Raw genomic sequence first — 17,921 nt, 5'->3', positions numbered from 1 at the left:
CATTGACCCCGTTCAGTAGTTGCTGCTGCTGCAGTCACTGTTGCTGGGTGACCGTGACCGTGTCTCACCATTGGGACCTTCAAACTATTTTGATACCGCTGTCGTGAGATCAGTCCTCATGTACCAGCTTTTGCTGACATGGATTTAGATTGTTGAAACATCAGGTTCAGGAAAACGACACAGGGAAGCATTGATGAAAAGAACGTTTATTCGAAAATATCAGTTTCTGTGGACTTCCACATCATTTATTTCACTTGTACATTCGGCGCTAGCAAGGCTATTGTGTGCAGTTCCGCAATTCACATTATAGCAGGGATGTGATAACACCGAAAATGACGAAGGAGCAATTTGCCAGGATATTGTCTGGGTTGAAGAAGAGAGATTGGACAGACTGCAGTTACTTTTCTTAGAGCAGAGAAGATTGAGAGGGGACATGATTAAGATATACAAAATGTTGAGGGATGTGGATAGCATAGACTGAAATAAACGTCTCTCTTTGATGGAGAGATCGATCACGAGGGGGCATAGATTTAAGGTCACACGCGGAAAGATTTGAGAGAATGCACAGAAAAACGTTTTCAAACAGCGGGTGGTTCAAATCTGGATCTCAGTGTCTGCAGGGATCAGAGAGGCAGAAATCCTTACAACTTTCAGCTGTGAATTTGTGATGCCAAGTTACAGAAGGCTATGGATCAAATGATTTAAAAAAGGAGTTGGTACAGTTAAGCGACTGTAATTGTCCTGTACTGAAACATACCCTGAGGGGCTGCTTTCTGCATAGAAGTCCTGAGTAGTATCTCCACCTGTCACCGCGTCAGATCGGGTTGAATTCCCCTCCAAGATGGGCGCTTGCATGTTGGGAAGGCTCAGTGGGTGGCACTGTGCCTTTCAGCGCCAGAAACCCGCGTTCGATTCTGTTCTTGTGCGACTGACTGTGTGCAATTTGAGTACTCCTGCTCTTTTCCTCCCGTGTGGGTTTCATCTGGCTGCTCCAATTTCTTCCCACAGTGTGCACTTCAGGTAGATGACAAACAAAACCTGAAAGGATTTTCAGTGCTGTAAACCAAAGACAAAAGTAGAAATTGCAGCCTCAGAGAAATCGGAATTACTATTTTGGGTCGACAGATTCTTCCTCAGAACTGTTCTTAATTCGGGAGGTCAACTCTGATTTCTCTCCATTGATGCTGGCTGACGTGCTGAGTTTTTCGAGCAATTTCTATTTTTGTAGGTGGATCGTAAATGCGGGTTTAGAAAGATAGGATTGGGGACTGTGAAGCTCATCGGCGGCACAGCGCAGACTCAATTGGCTGATGGTTTCTGTCTGTACTGTGTCTAATTCCATTCACTCTGAACCTGAGTTTTTGTCCTTCTTTCGTTATTGCGTTTTGACATTCCTCCTGTAATGTGAATTGCAGAATTGGGCAAAAAACTCTCGCTGTAGCCGACTGAACAAATGAAATCAATATTTGACTTGGAAATAGTCACCTCTGGTCCCAAATGTGTATCATTAAAACCTGCTGTTCCATTTTCATTGGGACATGTCACAGGAAGAACTGTTCTCCCTGAATCAGCATGGGGAAGTCCTGCAGCTCCCGTTTGACAGTGTCAGTGACAGTGCAAACATGTGACTTTTAAGATGTACCTTGTGTCAGTTTTGGAATGAAAACCATTTGATAGATTTGTTTCTTAGTGAAGTATTTACTGATAGCAAGAAGATATACATTCTAACCCACTCCCCCCACTAGCCCATCCCACTGAATGCTACTCCTTACCGGCACTATGCCAGAAACTTTCCCTCTACTTCCACGTTCCTACCCTACCCACACAGGCCATCAGTTTGGAAGGCGGATCATTAAGCACGAAAATTATCTCTCCTGTCTCTCTCCAGATGAAATAGACCTGCTGATTTTGTTCAGATATTTGTGCTATTATTTAGATAATGTTGTTTTGTTCTGATCGCCAGTCTTCAGGAAGCGTGCGTTTGCACAAGAGGGCGTTCAGAGGAGATTCATCATGGTGCTGCCTCGGATCGACCATTTCCACTGTGAGGATAGGAGACAGTGAGGATTGGAGATTAGAGTCGATAGTGTGGTGCTGGAAAAGCAGAGCAGGTCAGGTAGCACCTGAGCCACAGGAGAATCGATGTTTCGGGCATAAGCCGCCGCCAAACCGCCAAGGCCACCCGACACCTGGAGATGGAACGTCTCATATTCAGCCTTGGGATCCTGCAACAACACGTGATAAATGTGGATCTCAACAGCTTTCTCATTTCCCCCTCGCCCACATTATCCCAGTCCCAATCCTCCAACTCGGGACCTCCCTCTGTACACATCCATCGCTCCCCCCACTACCTGTCACCTTCTCCCTCACCTTCATCCACCTATTGCTTTCTCAGCTACCTTAACTCAACCCCACCACCCCCTCCCATCTATCTCTCAGCCCCGACACACATGCCTCATTCCTGATGAAGGGCTTATGCCCGAAACGTCAATTCTCCTGTTCCTTGAATGCTGCCTGACCTGCTGCGCTTTTCCAGCAACACATTTTCAGCTCTGACCTCCAGCATCTGCAGTCCTCACTTTCTCCTCGTTATCTGATTGCAGAGAAGGCTGAGTGAGGAACTTATTAACATGCACATTAAGGGGATATATATGTGTGATAGGAATAAACGTATTATGGGAAGGGTTAATAACCGGGGTATATGTTAAATGCAAGAGATAGGATGTTCAGAGGAGATGTAGGAAGAATATTTTCACCTTGAGAGTGTTGTTTATCTGCAATTCACTGTCTGAACATGTGGTAAAGCTAAGAGTCATCAAGATATTTCAGAGTATTTAGCCAAACACGTGAGAAGCTAGAGCACACAAGGAAAGTGAGGCGAGGATAAACAGATGCTTGATGAAAGACCCAAACACCGCAATTTTGGGTGCAGTAAAATGGCGGCTAGCGCAGCTCTGTGGCGCAATGAAAAGCGCGTTTGAATTCTACAGTGTTGTTTAATGGCTATTCAAAGTTTGAGGGCTTGAATCCCACAGAATCGGAGTTTATTTCAGATTTAAGCTGAATCAATGATTTTCTGCTGAATAACGTCAATATCTGGCGTCTGGAGTTCCTCACCTTCTTGGTGGTGAGGTTTAAGCGAATCGTCTGGTATAAAACATGATCAGACCAGAATCGGCTGATCACCCCCAAAACCTATGAAGATCGTGTTGAAACCGACTGGCTCGAAACATATTTCCCTCCCATAGTTGCACAGACATTTTCAATTTATTCAATGTCTATTTCCTGCTGGGTGACAGGTTGATGTGGATGGTCTGATGAAAGAGATTGAAGTGTTCAGTCAGCCATGCAGAGATCAAATAGTGGGGTAGGGCCAGTGTTTGGAATGGACTCCTCCTGTTACTCTCTGTCTGTGCTGTTTCTGATAGATGGTTTAAAACAATAACATGATGAGGACAATGTGAATCTACTCCACAGAATATCAAGGTGCTCCCCTTTATCCCACCGCTCTCACAGCTGGAATAGATAGCTCCTGTCGCTTTAGATCAGATAGTGAAGACATAAGAATGTTATGTGAGAGTAAATTGAATTTCAGTTTAAATTGTAAAGTGGTAAGAATCCAGCGTAAGTTACAGAATGTCCGAAATTTATGCTTATTACCGTGGCCATAACTCCAGCACAGCAAAGGAGAAAACTGTCCCAGAATCCCTAATATCCACACGGCCACTTGCTCCATGTGTCCAGTAGGAAACCTGTGTGAAAGAGCATGCATTCTGACAGAGCGCCTGGAAGAATCCTCCACAATCACTGCATGACTGGATCCAGCTCTCAATTCAAGGCAGTGAGATTCACAAATTTAGTGCTGCAATGTCAGGTGTTTAAAAAAAAACTTCCAGATAAAGGATTATTTATATACGCAATGGAGCAAAGTAACTTTCTGATCACTGCAACTATTCCAGAAGATAGAGGTTTTTCACTTTTGTTGACAGCTTAGACAATTACAGCTTTGGCAGCTGCCATTAGTTATGACGAAAGATACTTTAAACAAGCATTTGTATCCACAGTGTGTGTCAAGTGTTAGTAGATTCTGGAGACCGAGATTCGGTATTTTAACCTTTAAGAAAACCGATAGATTTATCAGAACTCACTCCCCTGACATATGGTTCCAAAGGATGGCGATTTTTGTCTTCAAAATCTTTCATAGATTTGAAGCACACAGTGGCTCCTGATAAGGGGCATAGATAAAAATAGGAAACCTACTCCTTTAATGTATTCATATTCAGAATTTAGAAAATGCCACAGATAAATAAATCAATCTTCAAGACTGAAACCCGAGGAATTTCCCATTGAAGTGTCTTCATGTCCTGACACAATTTTTTTTAAGGAAACTGTGAAGCACAAGAAATAATAAAAAATATTAGAAGGCAGTGCTGTGACTGCTATGGTCTGCACTGCTATCTGATGTTTTCGTGAGGAATCCCTGACGGCCAGCTCACCAGCCATTGCCTTTCGTTTCCGTGTACTCCGAATGAAGCAAAACCTCGTCACATATTGTAGCAAACTTATTTTATGATGACTCCCTTGATTTCTCGAGAACACAAATTACTATCTGCCTGTCAAGGTTTTCAGAGCTGTAAATGGTCATAAAATTGCTACTAAATCATTTTAAGCTAACATCAACATTCACAATAAAAGCATTGTTTTTACACTTTTAATAATTACAGTAGATACTGATTTATTTCAATGAAACAATCAACGGTAGTTTGTAGGACAAGAGTCATAGAGTTCGTAGAGATGTACAGCATGGAATCAGACCCTTTAGTCCAACTTGTCCATGACGACCAAATATTCTAAATTAATCTAATCCCATTTGCCAGCAATTGGCCCATATCCCTCTGAACCCTTTCTAGTCATGCACTCATCCAGATGCCTCTCAATTGTTGCAATTGTACCAGCCTCAACCACTTCCTCAGGAAGCTCATTCCATACATGCACCATGCTTTGCATTAGAAATTTGCCGCATAGGTCCCTTTTAAATTTCCACCTTCTCATCTTAAACCTATCCCGTCTAGTTCTGGACTCCCCTAACCCAGGGAAATGATTTTCTCTATTTATCTCATCCATGCCTCTCATGATTTTATAAACATCTAAAAGGTTATCCCTCAGCCTCCAACACTCCAGGAAAAACTCCAGTCCCAGCCTATCCAGCCTCTCCCTCGAGGTCAAACTCTCCAACCCCAGCAAATTCCTTGTAAATCTTTTCTGAATTCTTACAAGTTTCACAACATATTTCAGATAGGGAGGAGACTAGAATTGCCGACAATATTCCAAAAATGGCCTCACCAATGTCATGTGTAACTGTAACATTACCTCCCAGTTACGATACTCAATGCTCTGAACAATATTTGAAAGCATACCAAAAACCTTCTTCACTATCCTATCTACCTGAGACTCAACTATGATTCTATGGACCTATGAACATGCCCTCCAAGAACTCTAGAGTAAAACTGAAGTATGGAAGCAAAGAAAGAAAAATAAAGATGCAATAAATCCATTTTTCCAACGCTTTATACTGATTGTGCAGGCCATAAATATCTCAAACAAATAACTCAAGTCTCAAATAAAGAAGGGTATGAAGTTTCCATTTTGCCCTGTGCCGATCTTTGGATATTGTCTCGAAATACAGGGCTAAATTTTCCCAGTCAACTGGCTGTGGCCTGGGACGTGGAAAGTTTGGCAAAGTGGAGAGAAACCCAGGAGTAAAGCCTCACTTCCTTCACGACAATTACACCACATTTTCAGAGGTGGGCAACCCAGGCTACAGGCCAGCACATTGGGAAAATGGTGGAAAAGAAAGGTTTGCTGCTCTGCCTTCACTCTGATTTCAATGTCAGCTCTTGCGATTGGGCCATTCCATTAATTGGCTTGTGACTAGGCAACACATTCTTGATTATCCAACATTCACACCAGACCACTCATCACAGCAGCACTGGCTCCAGCTCTCAATACAAACAGCAGAGCTCCACCACAATTCACAAAATTATTACTGGAAATGTCTTGCTTAAAAGAAAATCACCAAACAAATTCTATGAAATATGCACAGTTTGGAGTCAGAGACCAATAGTTTCCATAATGTACTAACTATGGCCTGCAATTATGTATTCTATTGGTTTCCAGGATGCATGCAGAAGGAAATTCGCGCATAACTTCACAGGAATTGTTTGTTATGCATTGATTGCCTTTATTCCAAATGCAATAGTCATCAATAATTAAATTGCACTTTAGACTAAACATACTTTGCAATGCCTTTGAGATTTGAGAAGATATGTTGTGCATCCAGATAGTCTTCCAGAACTATCACTTACGTTAAAGTTTAGTTTGTCAGTACTTCTACATATGCAATTGGTCAAAAAAGATAAATTTTGTCATAAATTTGCATATCAATCCATCCACGTTTGGGATTCCTATGAGCAGCAGTTGAGAATTCTCGGTCAGTACTCAGTTGATGTTAGAAGGATGAGGGGGTAATTTGGACTGAAAGTTACAGAATACTGAGCGGCCTGGATAGAGTGGATATGAAGATGTTTCCACTCATCAGAGAGATTAGTACACAACTGCACACCTTCAGAGTGGAGGAATCACAGTGTCAAATTGAGATGTGGAGGAATGTATTTGGCCAGAAGTGGATAAACCTGTGGAACGCACTACTGCCGATAGCTGTGTAAGCTAATTCATTCAGTGTATTCAAGAAAGAAGTTCTTGATTAGTAAAGGGATCAAGGCCGATGGGGAGGAGGCAGGACAATGGAGATGCCAAATAAATCAACTACGATCAATGGTGAAGTAGACATAATGGGCTGAATGGTATAAAATTGCCCTTCATATCTTATGGACTGACAGCTGTTTGAAAGCTGAAGACTTTGGATTCAGGATTTCAATCCTTGGTCAGCGGCTTTTTTAAAGTGGTCGCGCCCCAGATGGAAGACTGCAGTAAGTGGTTATTTTTTTCTTCTTCAAACCCTTTCAGAGGTTTGAAGAAAGGCGTAGCGAGTGATAAGGGTGAAAGAGAGAAATGGGACATATTCACATTCAGAGTTGAGAAAAGGTAACCGATTATTAACTCCAAACTTCAATACTGAAAAGTGAGCAACTTTCCTCTGAAGTGTCTTCGGAGTCATAACCTAACGCATTTTTTTAAAGAACCTCTGAACCCCAAAAAATAATGCAAATAGTAGAGAGGCATCATGTGTTTGCTATGGTCTGGAATGGTGGCCACTGCACTGCTGTGTGATGTTTTCATGAGGATTCCCTGTGTTATCTAAAAGTAACTATCAGTTCAGCAGCAATTTCTATTCACGTTCTTATACTCTGAATGAAGCAAAGTCTTTGTCACATCATGTATTCAAACTTACTTTTTCATGATCGCCTTATATCTGGATAAGCACAGATTTGCATCTCCATTATAGTTTGGTCTGTCAAGTTTACCTAGTCTGTAATTGATCAGATAAGATAAATTTAGTCATTTAAATTAGTATTAGCCTCCGTCTGCAATCGTGTGCAAACTATTGGAATGGCTGAAGGTTCTCGATTCAGTATTGTATTTTGCTGCTTTTGTTAAACTGGTCACGCTGCAGATGGATGACTGCAACAGAGAGTGGTTTGATTTCGAAAACCTTTTATCGGTTTGAATGACACGATAACTGGTGATTACTGTAAAAGAGGGAGATGGAAAACCCAATTTTTGGATATATTTATTTTCAGACATTGGAAACGTCAACAACGAAACACAAGCAATTTTCCATTGAACAGTCTTTGATGTCCTCTCCCAATACAATATTTTTGAAGCAAATTCTAAATCTCTCGGAATAATGCAGGTAAGTGAGACGCTGTAATTCTACTGTTATGGTCTCAAATGTTATTCATTATACTCTTCTAGGATGCACGCAGAGGGACATATCCATATAACTTAACAGGAATTGCTTGTTATCCAGTGGTTCATCACAGAGTAGAATCATAGAACCCTACAGTGTGGAAACCGGCCATTCGGTCTATCGAGCTCACACCAACTCTAGGAGCATCCCTTCCAAACTAACCTCCCCTCTCCTTTTCCAGTAACTCTGTTAACCCACACATTCCTGGATGCTATCGGCAATTTAGCATGGCCAATCCACCTACCCTGCACATCTTTGCACTGTGGGAGAAAACTGGTGCATCAGGAGGAAACCCATGCAGACACGGAGAGAATGTGGTTGCCTTTATTTCAAATGCAATACTGATTAAGAATTGAATTGCACTTTGGATCAAACTCATCTTTTAACTGTGGCAGATGTTTTTCAAGAACTATCAATTCCATCGCAGTTTAGATTGTGATAGCTTTGAGATATGCAATTGGTCATACAAGTTACATGTCGATTTAATCTAAAAATAGCACTTACATTCATGTACGTGTGCCCCCGTTTGAATGGCCGAAGGCTCCGGCTTCAGTTTTGCAGTCCTTAATTAGTTGGTTTTGATAAATTGGTCACACTGCAGATGGATGACTGTAATAGATGGTGATATTATTTTCTTCAAAACCTCTCATAGGTTTGAAGAACCCTAAAGCTGATTATCAGGGTTAAAGGATGATAGGAAGCTACTGTGGTCTGGAATCGTATTCACTTTACTAGTGTGTGATGTTATTTGGAGGAGTCCCTATGTTTTCTTATAGTAACTACCAGGTCACTAGCAGTTTCATTTTACTTTCTTGGATTCTGAATGAAGCAAAATCATAGTCACATATTGTATCAAACTTACTTTTGCACGACCGTTTTAGATTTTGAAGAGCAGTTTTCCAACTCCACCACAATTTAGACTGTCAAGTTTACCAGGCCTGCATTTGGTTAGACATGATAAATTTAGTCATTTAAAATAGCATTTGCCTCCATTTACAATTGTGTGCCAGCTATTGGAATGGCTGAAGGCTCTGGATTCAATATTGCAGCCTGGGTTTAGCTACTTTTGTTAAATTGGTCACACTGGAGATCGATGATTGCAATATTTGATTTTGTTTGTCGGGGACAGGAGTGTGGATATAAAGCAAAACTCTGTAGGTTCAAGATTTCAGTATTAGAAGCATCGATTACTTAGTTTGTTAAAACCTTGCATTGAAACACTAATTTAGCATTTTATATCACACCTGGCACATATCATACAAATAGAGAGGAGTAAGGCATTTAATATGATGTTGTCTCATCTGAGTTTTTTCAATGGCTGAATGCAAAGTGTAGATTCAAGTGTTTGTTTAGAATCGCTTTGTGCTGTATACCAATTGCAAATATGGAAACTTTGACACTGGAAATGCTGTGCAGAAAATATAGATAGTCACCAGGAGAGGCAGAGTTCTTCAAGAGGTAGGTCTTTTATTTGCAAACAAAAAATCATGACACTGAGAAAGCACATTCTCGAATGCCCACGAACCTCAGTGTCTGTGGATTTTTATATCTCTTTTTAATTATGTTTCTGTTAGCTTATCAGCATGTCCAACTATATTAATCGAAGTACATCACACTAGCTACACAATAAACCAGCGATGGTAGTTCCCATTATCTCTTTAGTTGTACATTCTACTTAATGTTATTCTAATGACACGGTTAGATATTTCTTGCGAACTCTGCTACAGTGTTTTTTTCTCCTGACTAACCTGTCATGATAGATATTTACTATTCCATCCATTACAACAGTCTCCTTTCTCAAGCAGACTCTACTAACTATTAATTAGATATTTTAATGTCATGTCCCAAATATGTATTGCCCAAATCCTGTCATAATAAGACTTAACAGAGAATCTTGCTTTATTACTTGTGTTATCTCATCAATCCATCATGAACTTTCAGCCGTAACCTTTTTCTGCTAATTAGTATAAGAGCATTCCACTATGGTTATTCCATCATGCCTTCCACAGACCACAGATTGCCAGTGGTCTTCATGCATTAATCCTTCCCATACTTTCATGTTCTTTGTTTTCCATAGAAAATTCAGAGGCAGATAACATTCCAGTAATGACTCCAGTGACCAAAAATTAAACTTTAGTTCAATGAGTGTCTTAATTAAGTTTCATTCAGAAAACAACAATGTGAAGGAAAATTGCTGCCACTTCCTGTAAGTTATATGAAGGGGCTTCCTATGAGTTCATGCCAGAACAATACAAAAAAAACAGACTACAGCAGTCACAAAACAAAGTTGTTTGAATGTGTCTATGATGTCAGCATTTTTATGAGATTTTAGAGATTTTGTTTATTTAAAAAACGTTGCATCAATACAAAACATCTAAAAGTGTCCAGTAGTAAATTGTTTGTCCATTCAATATTCAGATTTCCAGTTTCAAGATGACGCCCAAAACATGATGACACTTCGCTTATAACATGCAAAAACCATTTGTAATCTAACATTTAGATAGCTGACCTAAATTGAGAACTGACGTCCCTATCTTGTCCCCTCCCCCACAGTCTTTCAAACCTCCTGTGAATGTTTTGAAGAACAACCTACTACTTTGTATTAGATTAAGTTACTTACTGTATGGAAACAGGCCCTTCGGCCCAACGAGTCTACACTGACCTGCCGAAGCGCAACCCAACCAGACCCACTCCCCTACATTTACCCCATCACCTAACACTATGGGTAATTCACCTAACCTGCACATTTTTGGACTGTGGGAGGAAACCGGAGCACACCCTCGCAGACACAGGGCGAATGTGCAAACTCCACACAAACAGTTGCCTGAGGCGGGAATTGAACCCAGGTCTCTGGCGTTGTGAGGCAGCAGTGCTAACCACCGTGCTGCCCGGGCACTACGTCTGAAGGGGGGTCTATTTTAAAAAAAGTAAGTTGATCAAACAATATAATACTGAATCCCTGAGTATCCAGCGATTTTACAACAGCCATCAGGCAATTGTGGATACAAGAGTTAGCTTAAAATGTTTTTCTTCATGACAAATATCAGCTGACGATGCTGTGAGGAATCTGAAATTTAATGTCTCCAGAGACAGTTGCAGTGATCAGAAAACAAGTTTGCGCCGCTACGCGTGTAAATGATCCTTAATTGAGAATGCAAAAATATGAAAAGAATTTGCTGAGGAGCATAATTGGTTTGCAAGAAAGCAGAGCACATGTCGGGAGAGAGGCAGAGAATGTAGGGGAGTAAGCGAGGAATAAATTAAGCCATTTTTTTCAATTGTTTTTTCCTTGCAGCAGAGACCAGAGAGATCAATTGAAGGTAAACATTTCAGGGCCCGGCTGATGAAGGTGTAGGAAATAGAATTCAATTCACTTCAATAATTTCAGTGCGAGACAAGATCTGAAGAAACAATATCGTTCATTATATTCTTGCAAAAGTGTAGGCACCCCGAGTAAACAAGGTAGGCACCCCGAGTCCAACGAGCCACAACTTTTATATAATACCTTTCTCCTTTTCTCCTCCCCCACTTATTCCATTGCTCCTCCCCTGTTTACATCTCCCACTTCTCTTAGCTGGGCGCCCATTTCTCTTGTTTATCTCTTGCCTTATTTGGCGTTGTACGTGATAGAGTGCAGGCACTTGCCTGGCATTTTCACCACTTCCCTCCGTGGTCTATTGTTGGCGTATATCCTCCTTCACTGCAATCTGCTTCCTTGCTTGCTAAAGCAACATTTCCTTCCATTTTTCGTCCACACAGAGCCTTATGACCTCTTGATTGTTTTTTTTTGTTTTTGCAGAAGCGGGAAACAGATGTTTAAACATTTTGTACAAGCATATCCAGCTCAACCTACAACCCCTTCTCCTTCATGATTCAGCCTTACGATTTTTGCAGACAACAACATTTATAATTTCTCCGCGCAATTCCCCTTTTTATTTGTACATTCAATCGTTGTTTCTGCAATTTTTCTGCAATCTGGTTGCGAGCCTTGAAGCCATCAGGTACGCCCCCCCAGGGATTCCTAAGGAATTGAGATAAATGCTGTCATCGAAAGAAGTGTCTAACAGTGATATCTTACTCCTTCCTTTATTCCCTACTATCTTTTCCTTCTCAAATGCCAGGGTAAATGGAATTGCCCATTGTGCAATTGCTCATATCCCTCTCCAATCCAGAGGTAGGGTGGGTCTCAATATTTTACCTCCACAGTTCCACCACAGATCCGTTTGGGGAAACTTTAGTGGTGAGTAGTTCCCTCCTTTGTCCGTTTTGGTGACATTCTTAATTTCTGAAAAAAATTTCAGCCCCCCGAAATCTCTAGACAGATTTGTACCTCGTCTACGCACACATGATGTGTGATTTCCGACTCTGTCTGAAAGCATGGGGAGAGCTTTTAAGTCTTTCTTCTCAAAAGGAGGGAATATCAGAGGTAGGGAGGTACAGTTCCTATCATTCCATGCAGTCTTATGTTGGGACAGGGCTATCATAGATTTCATGTCCTTCCCGTCTCGCTTCCACCCTAGCAGAAGGGGGAACCAACTGGACCACTGGCCTACCGGAGGCACATGCATTACAATTGCTTTTGTTCAGACTTTTTACTGCGTACATTACCCAATCTACTCAGGCATTTGTATTCCAATATCCTGTGCCTATTTCGATGGTCTGTTTCAAGTCCTTCAACTCTATAATTTTTACCATTTTATTGTCATCAGGAGGAGTGAAAGGTTGAATCTTATTATCCAGTAGTTCTACTCGCTTTCCCTTTCCTACGCTAATTCGAAAACAACTGCCCGAGAAATCATTCCCGTTTGTTTTCATTTCCATCCCAAATGTTTCATCTAATTATACCTGGCAGGTGACCACCCCCTCCCCCCCCCCACCACCCCACCACCCAGAATTGCTTTATGCCATGTGGTTTTCTTTATCATTAAGTATATTGGGTTTTACTCTTTATTGGAACAATCGAAAGCTGGTCAGAAGGGGGCCTGGTGTACTGTGATGAGACCATTATACCAAGTACCATCCCCAAGACCGTCCCCGTAGGACTTAACATGTATCTCTGAGCTGTGGTACTGTCTTTGATTATCCACATCCCCACAATTTACTAAGCTGCATGCATCAGCTTGTATTACTTGCGGGTTATCAGACTCGGGGACCGTTGATAACACATATGAAAATGATATTTGACAAAATACCAATACTAAGAGAGCTAGTATAACTCTAAGCATCCCCAGCATTCTAAACATCGTGCTGAAGAACTAAGAGACGAAACATACGATCCTCCAAAAATGATCCCGCGCTCACATCGCCACTATATAATCAGTTACTCAGTCTCTTTAGCCTGAGTGTCAGCGGTTCTTGCGTTGATTCAGCTGTCCAGACTTCTTCCTCAACTGGTGTTTCCATTGTTCCCTTAATCCTGGTGTAGCGAGTCCAGCCTTTCTCCGCCGTTCTTATCGCTGATTCAGTAGTCAAAAGAGCCTGGTAAGGCCCTACCCAGTCCGGTTGCAATTTAGCCTCTGTCCATGATTTAACTAAGACCCAATCTGCGGGTTGGATCTGATGAAAACCGAATTCAAGGAGCGGAGTATATGCATAGAAACCCTGCTTCCTGAGGAAAGTCAAAGAGGAGGAAAAGCCCAGTATATACTTCTTTAAGAACAAATCTTTAGTTCCTGGCATTGGCAGTGGCCAGAGGATATGGCTCCACCCATCCGGATAAATGATCAACTATTACCAACATATCCCTCAGTCTTCCCACACGGGTAATTCAGTATAATCTGCTTGTATACCCTGGAAGCGTCTCAATCCCGGGTTTCTTCCTCGCAGGACTTGTTTCCTAAACACTTTCTTGGTTACTTTTTATTACATGTTATGTATCCCTCACATATCTGTTTGATTATCGTATATATCCCATTGCATCCATATTTACTTTAGACGAATTCACACATTGCTTGCATTCCCCAGTGGCTCCCCTGATATAAGGTTTCGACTCTCCTGTACCAATAAGGCTGTTGCTGCCACTGCCTGCCAGTAATGTAGCTTTCCATTCTTTAAATAGCAATTAATTAATGCAGCCATGTTTTAAATTAACCATGAAACAATATGTCAAATCATTGAGAATGTGTAAAGAAATCCTGCCGATTAACATTGGTTCAGGCAACACAATCAATTTATTATAAATATTATTTATTGATTATATATATTTTACACAAATAAAATAATCATTATCTGTAATTCAGAGTGGAAACGCAACAAATGTCTAAAACATTTTTAAAACTGCAATTGCGCAGTTCTGTTTGTTTACCATTCACTTGTAACTTCTCACTCTGTTTCTGTAATTGTTTTGCTTGAGCACATTTATTTTTAAGAACCTCAACAGTTTCATAGCACCATTTGCAGTTAATTCAATCCCCAATTTGGTGGCAGTATCTTGTCATGAGTGCAAAACTGATTCTTCGTGCCTCTCATCACAAACCTGTCACCATAATCCTATAAACTCTTTCGTTCCTGCTGCCTTGGGCTAAACATTTAAGGATGACCATGCTGCCGCCGTATCGACTTGGAAAACTACGTCCTCTTTGTAGGGTGCCACCTTTAAATTTATCAATGGTTCCTGGTCGATATCCGGGGGGCAGGAAACCCTGACACCCCTTTTCTTCATCGAAGTTCATCAGCGGTATCACCCTTTCCTCCCTTTTCAGATCCGGGCACTCCCACTTAAAGTGTCCTCTCTTTCCACAGTAGTAACATCCCGCCTGTGGGGATATCCACTTTGATTATTGTTCCTGTCCACCAGACCCCTTAACATCTCCTCCCTTTATTTTCAACATGCTGCCCGCTACCATTCCTGTTTGACTCTCTTTTTAGTTTTGTCCTTTCCTTTATTACCTCTTCAACTATGGCTATCATTATTTTTGCCATTTGTTTCTGGTTCACATGTAACGTTGCCAGATCAATTGCTGAGCCAATTTGATCAATTGAACAACTTTAGGGCCACCTAATGGCCATTCTTCTTCATCCAATTTTTTGTTGACAGCTTGACATTTTTTTAAGAAATATTGTGATATTTCTTGCTTGCAAGTGGAAGAAAGAAGGCTTATGTTTGGATGAGATATGAAGGCTCATTTAGTGCGCTTGAGGGTTACACGTTACCCAGGAAAGACCGACAGAGAGCGCTCAGAAGAGCCAGGAGGAGACATGAGAAGTCGTTGGCGAAGAGTATCAGTGTAACCTAAGACTTTCGGTATTTAAGGGAAAAAAAAATGACGAGAGTAATATTCTGGCCAATCAAGGATAGTAGTGGGAAGTTTTGTTTGGCATCAGAGGAGATAGGGGAAGCATTAAATGAACATGTTTCAACATTATTCAGTCGAAAAAAATTCAATGTTGTCGAGGAGATTACTGAGATACATGCTACTAGATTAGGAGTGATAATGGTTCACAAGGAAGAGGTATTAGAAATCCTGCAGAGTGTGAAAATAGATAGGTCCCCTGGGCCGGATGGAATTTATCCCAGAATCCTCTGAGCAGCCAGGGAGGAGATTGCTGAGCCTTTGACATTGATCTTTAAATCGTCATTGTCTACAGGAATAGTGCCAGAAGACTGGAGGATAGAAAATGTGGTTCCCCTGTTCAAGAAGGGGAGTAGAGACAATCCTGGTAATTATAGACCAGTGAGCTTTAATTCAGTTGTTGCTACAGTGTTGGAAAAGGTTATAAGAGGTAAGATTTATAATCAGCTCGAAAAGAATAATTTGATTCGGGATAGTCAGCACGGTTTTGTGAAGGGTAGGTCATGCCTAACAAACCTTATTGAGTTCTTTGCTAAGGCGACCAAACAGGTAGATGAGAGTAAACCAGTTGATGTGGTGTTTATGGATTTCAGCAAGGCGTTCGATAAGGTTCCCCACAGTAGGCTATTGTACAAAATGCGGAGGAATGTGATTGTGGGAAATATAGAAGTTTGGATCAGTAATTGGATTACTGAAAGAAGACAGAGGGTGGTGGTTGATGGGAAATGTTCATCATCGAGTCCAGTTACCAGTGGTGTACCGCAAAGGTTGGTGTTGGGTCCACTGCTGTTCGTCATTTTTATAAACGACCTGCATGCGGGGGTCGAAGGGTGGGTTAGTAAATTTGCAGAAGACACTAAGGTCAGTGGATTTGTGGATAGTGCCGAAGGATGTTGTAGGTTACAGAAAGACATAGTTAAGCTGCGGAGCTGGGCTGTGAGGGAGCAAATGGAGTTTATGCGGACAAGTGTGAGGCGATTCACTTTTGGTCGGAGTAACCGGAATGCAAAATACTGGGCTAATGGTAAGATTCTTGGTAGCGTAGATGAGCAGAGTGATTTCGGTGTCCATGTACACAGATCTTTGAAAGTTGCCACCCAGGTAGACAGGGTTGTTAAGAACGCATATCGTGTTTTAACTTTTATTAATAGAGGGATCGAGTTCCGGAACCATGAGGTTATGTTACAGCTGTACATAATGCTAGTAGGGCTGCTTTTGGAGTATTGTGTACAGTTCTGGTCACCACATTATAAGAAGGATTTGGAAGCTTTGGAAAGGGTGTAGAGGCGATTTACTAGGATATTGCCTGGGATGGAGCGAAGGTCTTAGGAGGAAAGGCTGAGGGGACTAGAGGCTGTTTTCGTTAGAGAGAAGAAGGTTGAGAGGTGACTTACTAGAAACATATAAGTTAATCAGAGGGTTAGATAGGGTGGACAGGGAGAGCATTTTTCCAAGTATGGTGACGGTGAGCACGAGGGGGCATAGCTTTAAATTGAAGGTTGGTGGATACTGGATAGATGTTAGAAGTAGTTTCTTTACTCAGAGAGTAGTAAGGGTATGGAATGCTTTGCCTGTAATGGTAGTAGATTCGCCAACTTTAAGTACACTTAAGTCATCATTGGACAAGCATCTGGACGTACATGGAAATATGTAGGTTAGTTGGGCTTCAGATTGGTATGACAGGTCGGCATAACATCCAGGGTAAAGGGCCTGTACTTCACTGTAATGTTCTATGTTCTTAATTTGATTATAGTTTTCTTCAACCCGAAGATTTATTGTATTTCTGATCACAGCAAGAGTTAAATATTTTAAAGCTAAAAAAAATTCAAAAATTTCTGATTTTTTTTGTAAACAAGAGAAAAGAATTTGTTCTTTCCTTTATCAGTCAGAGTTAATTTTTAGTTGCTGAAAGTTGTACATTTGTGTAAGGAAGGGGAGTTGTCTGCAGCTAAATACTCACAATGAATGACATTTTGTTTGCGATTCCATCCTGCTGCTAAACATTCTAATGATCTTTTTGTAATAAGAAAAGCTGATTAAACATATTCAGCAGTTTTTTTATGAATTTACAACAAGCGCATTATATGTGTATGTACCTTTCTTTCTATTGTCATTATATTTATTTTTAAGTAAGAGCATATGTGCTTAGTACCATCATTATTGTGAATTACCATTTCATTTTCAGTCCGTTACACACAGAAGCAGTCTAATTAATTCCAAGCCCAATTATTGGAATGAAAACCTGTTAGTTTTTATTTGAGTAATCACAATTGATATTGTTCTGGCCCTGGGTAGTGTTGTCAATCAGAGACCAAGGGATGCAGGTACAAAGTTCTTTGAAAGTGGTGTCAAAGGTAGACAGGCTAGTGAAGCAGGTGTTTGGGATGGTTACCTTCATTGGTCAGAGGATTGAGAGTTAGGGTTGAAATGTCATGGTGTGTCTGTAGAAGACATTTGTGTGGCCACCATAAAAGCATTGCTGATCAGGAGGAAGAACTCATCTGGTTCACTTACTTCCTTTAGGAAGGACATGTAATATTTTACCCTGGTCTGGCTAACATTTGACTACAGACCCAAAGCAATATGGCTGACTCTGAGCTACCTTCAGGGTAATTAACACCGTTCAGTCCCTGGTCTTTCTATGCATAACATCGTCACCACGTCCAGCATCTTCAGCTGTTCCTATCATGTCATTAAAC

This window comes from Chiloscyllium punctatum, chromosome 33 (genome assembly GCF_047496795.1).
Source record: "Chiloscyllium punctatum isolate Juve2018m chromosome 33, sChiPun1.3, whole genome shotgun sequence".
Taxonomy (NCBI): domain Eukaryota; kingdom Metazoa; phylum Chordata; class Chondrichthyes; order Orectolobiformes; family Hemiscylliidae; genus Chiloscyllium; species Chiloscyllium punctatum.
Note: the sequence above shows the minus strand (reverse complement) of the source record.